The sequence below is a fragment of the Armigeres subalbatus genome, chromosome 3, assembly GCF_024139115.2.
Source record: "Armigeres subalbatus isolate Guangzhou_Male chromosome 3, GZ_Asu_2, whole genome shotgun sequence".
Taxonomy (NCBI): domain Eukaryota; kingdom Metazoa; phylum Arthropoda; class Insecta; order Diptera; family Culicidae; genus Armigeres; species Armigeres subalbatus.
In genome coordinates, this window is record NC_085141.1 from 262,473,132 (window position 1) to 262,486,858 (window position 13,727).

Below are 13,727 nucleotides of genomic sequence, written 5' to 3' on the forward strand. Positions count from 1 at the left end.
ACTGACTAAATCGAATGGCTAATTGACCACTCTGACTGATCGACTCGACCGACTGGATCGGGATTGATCTTGAATTGATCGGACTGACGGACTTCCGACTTTGACTGGATCTTGGACTGAACGGATCGATCTAGCAACACGCAAACTGAACGAAGCACACCGAAAAAGTGGAACCACTCAAAATTTGCGAAGTTCCACTTTTTACGAAAAAATGAGCAAAGATTTCCGTGAAAAAAAAGAAGACGGATTTACAATTTACTCACCTGTCTCTGAGTAATTTGAACGGGCGTATGGAAGGTTCCCCTGCTAAAAGTTAGTAGTGCAAACAAAAAAAGATTGTTCAGCAACTAACAGTTACTTCATTTTTCCAATAGTTTTGCTATTTTTATATAAAGCTAGTAAAAAATACCCAGCTTTGCCCGGGTGTTTATGATGCAAATGTCACCAATCGTCAGATGTTAGATCAATTACCGTGCTATTGTTTTGCTTCCCTCAACCATTGTCCCAAAGTTGCATTCTATTGATTTTTTACCTTTCCCCGTTAAATTAATCAACTTTTTGTACATACACCCAATATTTTTTTACACGGTTGGTATTCTCTAATTTCCCGGGTTACCTGATTTTTCACAGATTTTTAAATACCACCTGAATTTCTTTGATTTTTTGTGAATTTTCATGGGGTTAACTCATAGTTTCATCAACACTGAAGGTCGTAATCAACTAAAACCCACCCGTGTAAAAAAAGAACCGGGTGTACAAACCTTACGGATCCCAAGGCGAATCGATTAGGGATAAAATTTTGCAAATCGGTTAACCCATTCGTGAATGAAATCGGCAGAAAAGGAACCTAAACTAATTTTTATTTATATAGATTGATTACATAAGTTAATGCAGTGAATAAATTCTTCATTAGAGAAGAATCTGTTATATAAACGAGCGATGCTCACAGAAATCGTATTCACTGATCATTTCTTTCAAACCTGTCCACTGTCAGTGGTGAAGGTTTTAAGGATCTTCATTCTAAGTTGTTGAACAGTAATCTAACACTTTCAACCATGTGGAGAGTAAAATTTTAAAAATAAAGCATGAAGCAAGATCTGTCGATCATAGTATCGACCACTCAGCGGAACTAATATGTGTAGAAATCTGCAAACAAGGGCTATATTTCTCAGCATTAGTGTCCCACCAAACTATTTCCATGATTTAGACCGTAAATTATATTTACATTTTCAAAATATGAATGATTTCAATAGAATAGAGCTCTCCTATTAGTCTAGTGGCAGAAATGAAAATTGCAGTTTTATTCTACATGCGATTTTCTTAGATGCATTTTTTTAAAATTTGGTACAAGTATGCGTAGAACGGCAGTAAAAGCTACCATAGAAAAGTTTTGGACAAATTTAAAGTTTTTTAAACTGATGTGTTTTACGATTTTGTTTATTTAAACTAGGTATTTATTTTTATTTCTCACTTCTCTTATTAGACCAATGCACTATGGGGAATTCTCATACAAATGAGCGGCCAATATTTTTTTTCAGTGAAAACTGTTTCTATGCAACATATATTATGTGATGGAATATTTAACCATCGTTAACCTTTCAAAAGATGTCATACTCAAAATTTTTGTTTTATTTTTTTGGGCATTTTTTTTGCATGTTTTCAATACAACATGTATAAAATAGCAAATAACCAATATTGTTGTTCATTTTCTAATCATTACGAGGTACCGTGGACTCCCGGTAATATGACCGTTTTTAATCTGAACACTTTTTAATTTGAACTCCGTTGGTTTGAACATCGTTCAAATTAAAAATGGTTTAAACGTCATTTAGCACGTGCGAAAGAGAAATCGAGAAAAGAAAAAAGGAACATCGGGAAACGGAATGTAGACTCAAAACAAACCAGCGAAGAGAGCGACCAGAAACCAGTTTTTCTGATGCAAATAGAGTAACCAGTAGTTCAAATTAAAAATGAACCCCGTTAATTTGAATGAGGTACCGTTCAAATTATCGGGGGTTCACGGTATAGAGAATAGAAAACTTTGATTGCAGCGTTCTCGTAGAAGTGCAAATATGCGCAAGCAAATCACTCACTAAAAGCTGGAACTAGGGTTATATTTTATTCCCCCATTTACAGATGAGGGGCATTAGGTTTGCAGGATCATTTTATAGCGAAGAATTATTATAATGAAAGTTTTTCTTCTACAACTTTTATCTTCACGTGCAAAACAAACCCAATTATCGAAAAGTTAAGGTTTTAAGCCTGGAAATGGTATATAAAAACCTTATATTTGGAGAAAAATGGAGATTGATTAAACTCTAAATCCTCAATGCACCTTGAACTACCTCCCTATACCTATGATGGTTGTACACTGCGTGTTGTCCGGCGCAAAACCGAATGTAATGTTGTAGGCGGTATTGAGGAGTGTTATACCTCGATAACTAGCACAAACTAGTCTGTGCACATTTTTTGTAGATAGAACGTATGATGCCATCAAGCCAAATCGAAAGCATTTCTTCTCCTTTCCATCTATTGTTGGTGGCTCCACTGCTTGTCCACCATCCTCAATCCTGATTCAGTTTATTCCCTATCTGTCCAATTGTCCATTGAACATTAACTCAAAGTATTCCTTCCACCTAGCAGCCCTGCTCGGTCGGCCATCAATTTTCTATAGATGTAATTGATCAGCAGCTCCTGGCCTGGTTTTTCTCATCTGTCGTTCTTTGGCACTCCACATTAAACCAGCCTTTCCGTCGGTTTCCTTGTGTGGTACTAAGTACCTCTGTGGCTGTTGAATTGACCGCCTCGTGGACTTGTTGCCACAATATGTTCAAATTTTCTCCAGTTGGGTGTCCTTCGCTGTATGTTCAGCCGCATGGCTCTCTCACGCCGGTGATACTGGACAGCCTTCTCTTACGATTCTTACAGCGAATCTTACATATCACCAGATAGTGGTAGAAGTCAATATTTGGGCCTCGGAAGGTCCTCACATCTATTACACCAAAACATTATCGATTTGAGAACACGTATCGCCATTTGGGTGTCTTAAGGTGTCCCTCGACCCTCCTTAGCCGTGCGGTAAGACGCACGGCTACAAAGCAAGACCATGCTGAGGGTGGCTGGGTTCGATTCCCGGTGCCGGTCTAGGCAATTTTCGGATTGAAATTGTCTCGACTTCCCCAGGGAATAAAAGTATCATCGTGCTAGCCTCATGATATACGAATGCAAAAATGGTAACCTGGCTTAGAAACCTCGCAGTTAATAACTGTGGAAGTGCTTAAAGAACACTAATTTGCGAGGCGGCTCTGTCCCAGTGTGGGGATGTAATGCCAATAAGGCTGCGGCAAAATTGACTAGCCTCAGGCCGTTGTCATTGGAAGTTGCGTGGAGGCCCTACTTCCCAATTTCTTGGCGAAAAGACTCTTCCCTTTCGACCTGTGCGTTTGCTTCACCGATGATGAACTTTGGGCATTCTACGTAGGTCTTGTTTAGACGCTCATACTGCCGGGAATTGCATATTTGTCCCATATGAATAGGAAACCCAGCAAAGATGGGACAAATATGCGATTCACGGCAGCATAGAACTCGTTCTTCAAATTATTGGGTTTGTCGTTGGTTGGTGCGTATACATTGATCAAGCTGGAAGTTGAAGAATTTGCCCTTAATTCTCAACACGCAGATGTGATCACACACCGACCTCTATCTAGTAATTTGACGCTGCTGCTTACCAAACACTACAAACCTACTCCATGCTCCGCCCCTTTAGTAGATGTGATACTTCAATGAAGTATCCCCAATTGGGTCTTTTGCCGTTCTCCTGTTCTTCGATATCGGACCTCCTGAAGTGCTGCAATCTTCACCTTTTGTAGCTCTCGAGCAAGTAGGGCAACTCGTGTAGGTTCCAACAGGGTTCTAGCGTTCCAAGTACAGAGTTTCCAATTAGTTTCAGCTACACATTGCCATGTCCTTCTCCAATTTAAACAATCGGGGAAGGACATGGCAATGTGTAACTGAAACTAATGTATTTTCATGTATTTTCGATTACATTTTTTGGGGTTGATTGTTGGTTTTTCGGTATGCCGCCTTACCAGAGCTGCGATATCTAGCCACGTAATGGAGCCAACTTCGGAATAGCTGACGTGACACCGCATCTTGTTCAGCCGCCCGCTCCTGACGCTGTTTTGAGCCGCCCCTAACATGGGGAACAGACGCTCATGTAGACAAAAAAAAATCCTCCACTTCAGGACTAGGCTAGTGCGCTTTGAGCGGCACACGCGCTGATAGAACCTGCTTTCGTGGATACATGCAGGTTTTTTATAGAAGTTCAACAGAGCCCACTGTCAAACCCCACTACATCCTAGGCTAGGCATCCTTGAATTAGACTATCCTTATTAGTAACATTGAATTAGAAGTTGATTAAAAACATCGGAAATGTGTTTGATCATATAAATAAGTTTCAGTCGAATGTATGACCAATGACCACAAAATCAACATTTAAAACAATAATTTTGGTGGTGGCATCATTCGAGCATAATCTCTTAAAGTGCAACAAAGATACCCAATGTTTTATTAGGTTCAAATTCAAAACATTTATTCAAATCTATAGGCCTTGCTCGTGTTACCCCGAGAGGGTGGCGAATTTGCCCCATGCAGTATACCGTGGACCCCCGATAATTTGAACGATACCTCATTCAAATTAACGGGGTTCATTTTTAATTTGAACTTCTGGTTACTCTATTTGCATCAGAAAAACTGGTTTCTGGCTGCTCTCTTGGCTGGTTTGTTTTGATTCTGCATTCCATTTCACGATGTTCCATTTTTCTTTCCTCGATTCCACGTGTTAAATGACGTTTGAACCATTTTTAATTTGAACGATGTTCTAACTAACGGGAGTTCAAATTAAAAAGTGTTCAGATCAAAAGCGGTCATATTACCGGGGGTCCACGGTATAAACAACTCGAAAAAACATATTTTTTAAAACCAATTATTGAGATGCCTGAATTTCAATAAACAATACTTTTTCATGACAATATTATAGGAAGACACGAAATAGATGGCTAAGAGACAAATCTTCAGTATGCGGAGAATTTTTAGTGTTCCACAAAGTGATCTTGCCCCACTTTCGCCTATGTTGAGCCAGTTTGGAACTCAGTTTTGATTTAGTTTATCAGTCCGTCATTTTTACTACCTTTGTTTTCAGTAGCAGCTGTGTTAAATTACTTTATTAACGTGATTTTGAATACATTTAAAAAATAAAATCACGGAGAGAGCCATAGCACACATGTCAGAAGTATCTGATCCTACATTGAATAAGTTTATTATGGTGGCTTTTTATTCAAGTCAAAACTTTTATCAAGTACTCAAAAGTTTTTTTTTAATTCGATTTATTTTTTTCTACGAAAAGCAGAATTGCATGAGTCTAGGGGCCATACAACATATTACGTAAGCACTTATAGGGGGAGGGGGTCTGCCGTTTTCTTACGCACCATAAAAATCACCATATAATCATTCGTATGAAAAAAATCCTTCATGGGGGAGGGGGTCGAAAATCCCAGAAAAATTGCTTACGTAATATGTGTACGACCCCCTAGTTTTATTTAGGCCGCCAATGTTGAAACAGCTTCATGCAACTTTGCCTTTTTCTATCATGCGATGATCAAAACATTAAATAATCGAATATTTTTGGTACATTCAAAGTTAATTGCTTTTGTTCCGGGTATTAAGCCACTCGGAGTGGAATTTAATTACTTTGTCTGAAACTCGATTATGCATTTGCTCAACATGTGATAGATTTAGTTCGGAAAAGGTTTTGGAGGATAACCGTTCCCTTCGTTCGGGTTTGATCCCACGCAACTAGCACGATAGACAGGTGCTTTCCTTACTAAGCTACGAAGGACCTTCGTCGTCCTCCGCAGCTTAGCTAATTCATAGAACTGGGCACGTAGCCGAACTCTCGCATTACATTTTCAGAACTAACTCTCTCATACGTATTTTTGTACAAATGCCAAACAAGTAGGATGAGTATTTAGTATTGTCTGGCTCCTACACACTTGCTTCATCAGCAACGGCGCTCGACCAAGTAGGGTTGTGTTAGGTTGTGCCAGTTAGTTGTCAGATTCCACCTCAACCACATAATGTCTTTTCTTCAAATTATTATAAAACCCATATTCATTCACTTAGTAAAGACACTGCAATTTTCGCATTTATCCAAGACACCAACCTTTTGATTTGATACACAACTATTAAACGCAATAGCTGATTGCTATTAATTGAATAGTTAGCAACAAGGCTATCTATCGAATGCAACTTATTGCGAGAAAATCGGTTCAGAATTATACATCACAGAAATAGAAACCCGTGTCAAGCAAAACATATAACAAACTTGCTAGTTGGACTAGGATTTATAGCAGCTAATTGCATAACACGAACCTCTGAGATTAAAATCACTGTTTTCATCATAGCTTCTAAATGAAATTGTAAATAATTTTAAAACGATAATAGTGTCAAACTAAGAAAGATTTTTCGCGTTGCATTCAAATTGGTTGAGTCTAACTGTATAGAAAGTTTTGCAGCACAATAAAGTTGTACCGAGGGGCTATCACTCAAAAAACGACTATTTTAAAGATGAAGTCCCACAGTGTAGTAATATACTGTCCGTCCGGGCCTTCCAGTCAATAACTAAGAAGCTTTTCTAGAATGCAAATGTTTAGTTCCGAGCTTAAATTCATTAGGACTTAAATTCGCCTACTATGGTCCATGGTCCATGGGGTCACAGGGGCGTTTCCTCCATCAATGCACCTAGATAAAACTCGATGGTATAGGAAATGAGAATGCCTCTACAATGTTGTAAAATGTGTTGAAGTGAAGCACTGAAGTCATTTAAAAATTTAAAGGAATAAAGAGAAAAAAAAAGAAAAAAAGATTAATATTATATTTAAACAATTTTTGGTCTGTGGGGTTCTAAATTCAACATTCTTAAGGATTTGCTGCTTTTTCAAAATGAAATATGAATATCGAGATAATATAGGTACCTATCTATATACATAAAAATGAATTTCTGTCTGTCTGAAGCTTATAGACTCCGAAACTAATGAACCGATCGGCGTGAAAATTAGTATGCAGAGGTTTTTGGGGCCGGGGAAGGTTCTTGAGATGGTTCGAGACCCCTCCTTCCTTTGAAATGCGGGGCTCTCATACAAATGAAACATATATTTCTGCATAACTCGAGAACTAAGCGGAGAGTAAATCCATTTTAGGCGATACGAAGTTCGTCGGGTCTGGTAGTTTTGCATACATGCATAATTTTATAATTCGAAACCCTATGTAACTATTGTCAGATTTTCTGGATATGATACACTGCGCGGCGTTTGTAATGTTCCCAAATGGGTACTTGCACAAAACTTCACGCGGCGAATGACTGTCGAAAGGTACGGCCGCGCCAAACGATACACCGCAATGCTTTTCTCCCATAAGAATCAAGTAAACGGGGTGCAGAAAGCGCGGCGGTACCTATCCTGAAGGGTACGCCGCGTGCAATTTTGAGAAAATCAGGCAATAATTTGTGTGATTTTAAAATTCTAAATCAAATCCAGATTTTTTTTGGAAATAATCTCCTATTTAAATAAAGACAATAATCATCCGCGTGAAAGCCGACTTCAACTGTATCTACCGCTTTTCTATAGGAATTGAAACTCTATAAATAAATCAAAATAATAGACCTGTGCAGTGAACCGAACCTTTATTGCTCTATTGTTTTCATCTCAATAAAAAATATTGAGTGTCTTTCACTTTCACGAGGAGCTGGTTGGCTCCATTTCAACCTTAAATAAACTAATTAAATTAGGACTCGTAAAGTTTCCGATATAAATTTGTTTTCAGTGATCATGACGAGCATAGCAAAAGGTAGGTTTTCCATTTCGATAGAAAATATGCCATACAGGCCTCGCTTACAACAGAGAGTGTTCAATGTGATGAACGGTCAGATGTATCAATAGATGCTATACTTTGAGCTGAATTACAGCGGCACGTACGAAGTTTAAGTGAAATTTTGATGAAATGGGCTATCTGCTTTGAACTTTTTTTTTTAATTTTATAACTATCTTAACGTCTGTCTATCCATGAAAACAAAATTTTCCCATGTTTCTTGTATTAGTCATTTCACACAAAACAGTTATGTTATAACTGTTGAGTATGCATTTTTAAACAGCTTGGCCCTTTTATAGTTATGCTAACGTTAATGAAACTTCAAAGAATTTGAAACTAACAGTTGCTTCTAGCGATAGCTATTCCTACAAGAAAAATAGCATAAAAGTTATTTGAATCCATATTTAGTTGAAAGTTCGAAAAATCATGAAACGAAATTTCCAATACCTTTTATTACACTAAAGCCTTTGTTTTTATATTATCACAACTCCCGAGTTTTGTTAAAATCTATTTAGTTTAATCAAGCTTCTTATCATTTCCGTTGCACTTCCCTTCATTACACAAAACACATTTCCCTCCCAATCTTTCGTTATCATTCAGTAGCATGACCTGTTGTGTGTGTATCATTTGTCTTTCTTTCGTAACATATTCTGGCCTTACAAGTTATCGGACAGATCTTAACCCCATTGCTGATGCATACTTCTATGGACGGTACCCCGGTACCGTACCGTACGGATCTCTAATTGTAGATGTCTGGCGAGCACGAGGCCGGCGCCACCCTGGTTTGCGTACCTGGGCTACTTTGAAAGTAATTTGGAAGCGAAATACCGTGCGGAAGAAGTGAAGTTGATTGAATGAAGAGGCTAGTCAAGTGTTAATTTGTTTTTGGGTAAAGGTGATCGTTTTCCGGACCTTGCCCAAACGAAAAGCTAACCATCGCAAAGGATTTCTTTATTTTTTATTGGTGTGCACTACGCAAAGGTAACGACATACAAATTATGAACTTTGTTTTTGGACTCATTGAAATCCAAAATTTTATTCGTGAGCATTTTTCAAGGACATATATATAATAGCACCTGTGTTATTCATTATTTTAATACGTTTATCTGTTAGCATTATTTATTTAGTATTCAAATGTAATATATTCAATTTTAACCTAATCCGGCGATAGATAGTGTTCGAGTAGAAGAAATCATTATCTATAAGTGATTCGTATAAATAAAGCAACTAGTGTACTCGGTTGTATAAGTTGGATTGAATATCACATTCAAATGAAAACGTTACTTAAATTTCAGAAACTCAAAACTTTGTTCTGTCAGGTTAGTTAAAATATATTGTAAGTGTGATAATTCCAATGTTATCCACTTCGTTCTACTTAGATATCCTTCAAATTATTTACTTCAAAATGGAAACAAGTCTATTTTTAGCAGCATTCTTCAAGAATATTCAAGAAATTCTTCTCTTGGGATCCAAACGAGCATGGAAAGTTGAATACCGTGTAAGTTTCGTTAAGACTGTGCAAAACTTACGTATTCTTACTTTTAAGTTGTTATGTTATTATAAAGATATTTTCATATATTATCGTTCATTCATTATTCAAAACAGTTCACTAATGACTCATTGTTTTTAGAATCGGATGGCATTAAACAGGAAGTCGTATCAGGTGACGAGAATCAACCCATCAAACAGGAAATCAAAACAGAACCTGTGGATCCAGAACCTGTGAATTCAGAACCTGTAAACTCCGAATCTGTAAATTCAGAACCTGTAAATCCAGATCCTGTGAATTCAACACCTGTGGAGAATGGTGTGGCAATCAAGCCCGAGCCAATGGATACCAACGAGGAAATTAAAACGGAAGAAAATGTGCAATTGCCAACAGAGATCAAGGCAGAACAAAAAGACGTTAAACCGGTGTTAACTATGGAGCAACTAATGGCACAGCGTGCTCGGTTCCGCAGAAAGCGAACTCCTTACAATCGTCATCAGTTAGTGGAGCTGGAAAAAGAGTTCGCAGTGCGTCAGTTCGTCAACTTCAAAGAACGGGCTAAAATAGCAGAGGGCCTCCAACTGACTGAAAGACAGGTAGAGTAAAAAAACATGGTTTGATATGCCTCTTGTCTAAAATTTTATTCTTTTTTATGAAGGTTAAAGTATGGTTCCAAAACAGAAGAGCAAAGGGAAAAAGGATAGATGCTGGGCTAACCTCACCATGGACTCAAACGCGATGGAGCACTGGTAGTGATGTGGCCGTTGGCGCTTTACCCCGTAAGCCACCGAAGAAACAGTCAAATACAAATACGCCAGTTGCTCCGATTGGAGGACCCGAAATAAAAAAAGAAGAAGGAGGTAAGAATCGGTCATGATTTCATAAAAAAATAAGATAATAACAATAAGACTTATTAACATCAAATTTCAATCCAGATGGAGATGTAACCATCGTAGGTGTTATCCACGTCAAAGGGGAAAGCGCCAAATACCGCCAAAAACGTACCAACTTTTCAGTGGAGCAACTGGAGGTATTAGAAAAGGAATTCACTGAAAAAAAGTACCTCAACTTCATCGAAAGATGTCACTTGGCGACAGAGCTGAAGCTTACTGAACAACAGGTTAGTACGCATTGATAAGTGTCTGGGCAATTGGGCATATGTTTTAAAAAATCTTCTTCTTCTTCAATGGCTCTACATTCCAATTGAAACTTGGCCTGATTTTCAACTTAGTGTTGTAATTGTATTTCCATAGTTATTAATTGAAAGCTTTTCTATGCCCGCCAATTGCATGAATATGTATCTTGTGTGGCAAGTACATTGGATACACTATGCCCACGGGAGCCAAGAATGTTTCCCACCCGAAAATATCCTAGGCCGTTCCAAGAGTCGAACTCGCCATCTCCGGATTGGCAATCCTACGCCTTTGGTCGCAATGCTAACTGGAGACCACCGAAGATTGGAAAAAGTCCATAATTTGAATTTATTATTATTACAATTAAAAAGTCCATAATATCAAATTCGCTCTTGAATAAATTATCTGCTAAAAAAATCAACTAAGTAAATTTTCTATATCATAGATTTATAAAAATAAAAATACTTTGCTTCACTTTTACTTTACTCTACTATGTCATTCGAAGTAAAGATTTTAGGTTCTTTAATTTATAAAAAAAAGTAAGATTTATTAAAAAAAAATAGTCCAATCTCATAGAATGTAAGAATGTAACTTTTAAAAATTAAGCTGTTCTTTCTAATACGTTCAAAATGTGTCTTTCTAATCTTAAATCACCACAAGCATGCTGGTCTATGTCCTTCTAATTGTTTTTATTAGGTTGCAAATGAATGTAATATCAATCAACAATAACAGCAAACTGTAAGACACTAAGCCTTAACATCGTGTACCTATATGAAATCTAATTCCAAATTGAGGATAATTTTTTGAACAATCGAAGAAAAAAACAATTTTTTCTCAACATTCCTTTATTTTTACAGGTCCAAGTATGGTTCCAAAATCGTCGTTCCAGATGGAAGAAGCTCATGCCTGACCCTGAAAATCCTGATAGTAATAAGTACGTCAGTTTGCGTGGATCATACGTTGATTTGCCCTTGAAAATCAAGAGTGAACCCGACTGGAATGAAGACGAACCGTTGGATTTCTCTGGTTTACAACCGATTGGAAACAACTCGCCGACACATCATCAAATAAAACTAGACCCGGACCACGTCATGCATCAGGCGATGATGCAGAGATCAGATCTCGAAATGATAAGCGATGCTTTCCGGGTATTGTCCGGAACGGACGAAGATATGCATCGAGGTGGTAATGTGTACAATAATGCCGTTCCCATGCTAGGAGCTGTAAAGCAAGAACCAACTTCTCCAGAGGATAATTCACTTGAATATCCCCCATATCCCCCATTTTACTCCAATGCTGAACCGAACGTAGATCCTGATATAATGGATCTATCAATTTCCACAAGGACGGTAACATCACATAGGGAAATACCACCCCGTAGCTCACCTAGTGGTGTTCTTAGTGAACTGCAAGCCGTTGAAATCAAAGTCGAAAATGATTCAACTGATAAGGAAATTGTAGAGAAGGCAGGCGCCGTTGTAACACCTGAATCTGGTTCGAATTCACCCGTAGAGACAACGGACGACGGAATACTAAACCTCGATACATCACAAACTACTGCGAAGAAATCGGAAAAGGATTCATCAGCTACTGTCGAAGAAACGTCCTCACACCCATCGGAAATGGTTTGTACTGATGAACCTGAATTGAAAACTCAATCAGAAGAGCCTATGGATACTGGAACAGATGTGCGAAATTCAACGGAATGTGTTGATAATTTGCCGTCAACTACATCGACTGTTAAACCTACAATTTCTAGTGAGGAAAATCAGGGTGAAAGTGATAATGTTAAAATAGAATCTAGTAATGCTGTGGAATCTGATGAAAATACATCGAATGTTTTAAGCACAGACTCGTCATCCACAAAGACAAATGTGGAAGTATCGAACGTGGAATCCACCATCACGAACGAACTACCTGAGGTTGAGAAAGTTACTGAAGCAGAAGTAATGCCATCTGACGAATCCGCAACTACGATTAATGGTTGCGAAAATTCAGAAGCAACACCACTAATAGTTCCTCCAACTGAGCAGGCACCAGATAACACTGAACCAGTATCATGTCCTGAGAAAATGGATGATTCCAATGAAGAATCAACTGCTTCGATCATTGACGAAACTATCACTACTACATCGAGTGATCAGAAGTCTGTCGATGATGTTTCGAACAATGATCCCGTACCTACGAATGAAACACTCGAAACTCCTAAGGAAGAATCACAGTCCGCTGAAGAAGCAGTAGCCACACCGCCAGAAAATAAAACGTCCGAGGCAGAACCTATGTTGAACGACTCAAAAAGCGAGTCAGCTGACGAAGCAGCGCCAAGAACAGCAGAAGCTCTGGCAGAGGAATCAAAGATCGAGGAAGGCAAAACAGGAAGCGACTGAGCCATGTAGAATTGTAAACGTGGAGTAGTAAACTTGGAGAGAGGATGAAGATAAGATTATGTGATTAGATTTTTTATTTTTTTAGGTTACTGCAGTATTTTAATGAAAACAAGTTTCCTTATATTTTTGGAAATCGTGTCTACGAAAACATTTATTTTGTTCACCTAAATAAGTTCAATGCTTGGGATGCTCAAGCACTCGTTTACGTTAGAGGTATTGAATTGCACTGATAACAGCGCGCGTACTTTCGTGTGCAATGTCTCACTCTGTATTATAGGTTTCATAAATTGAACATGGAGGATTCTCAAAACTGATTATTGGGAATTATGTTAGTGGTTTTAAATCTTTCTTTAGTACAATATTGTAATCGAATTTAAAGTCGGGAAATATAATTCACCTGTGCGTTTATTTCTGTCCTTAGAACCAGTATGAATTAAAGGTATATGTTCAACTTAGATTTGAAAGCAACTTAATATATATAAACATCACCACATTAGACATGTTTGTAGATATAAGCTTGGATGTTCATCGGAACTGACACATCACGATTTACGAAATAAAAGAAACCATGCGATTGTAAAAACATTAAGTAATTATCTTTGTTTTTAGTGATTATCACCAGTTTTGACCATTTAGTACTTCAAACTTTTGTTATTGAATGTATCGGTTGTAGGTCAATGTCCAGAAGACCAATCCTCAGAATCAGTTCCCCAGAATAGTATTTCCCAGAATTCCATTTCCCATAACGACCAATTCTACAAAATGGTATTCCCCAGAATGCAGCGTTTCCCTGAA

At 37.9% G+C, this 13,727-nt stretch overlaps 1 pseudogene; it reads left to right on the forward strand.

The window, feature by feature from the left end:
* The window catches only part of LOC134222439 (uncharacterized), a 30,661-nt pseudogene extending 17,140 nt beyond the window's left edge, over positions 1-13,521 (forward strand).
* The last annotated feature ends 206 nt before the right edge of the window (positions 13,522-13,727 follow it).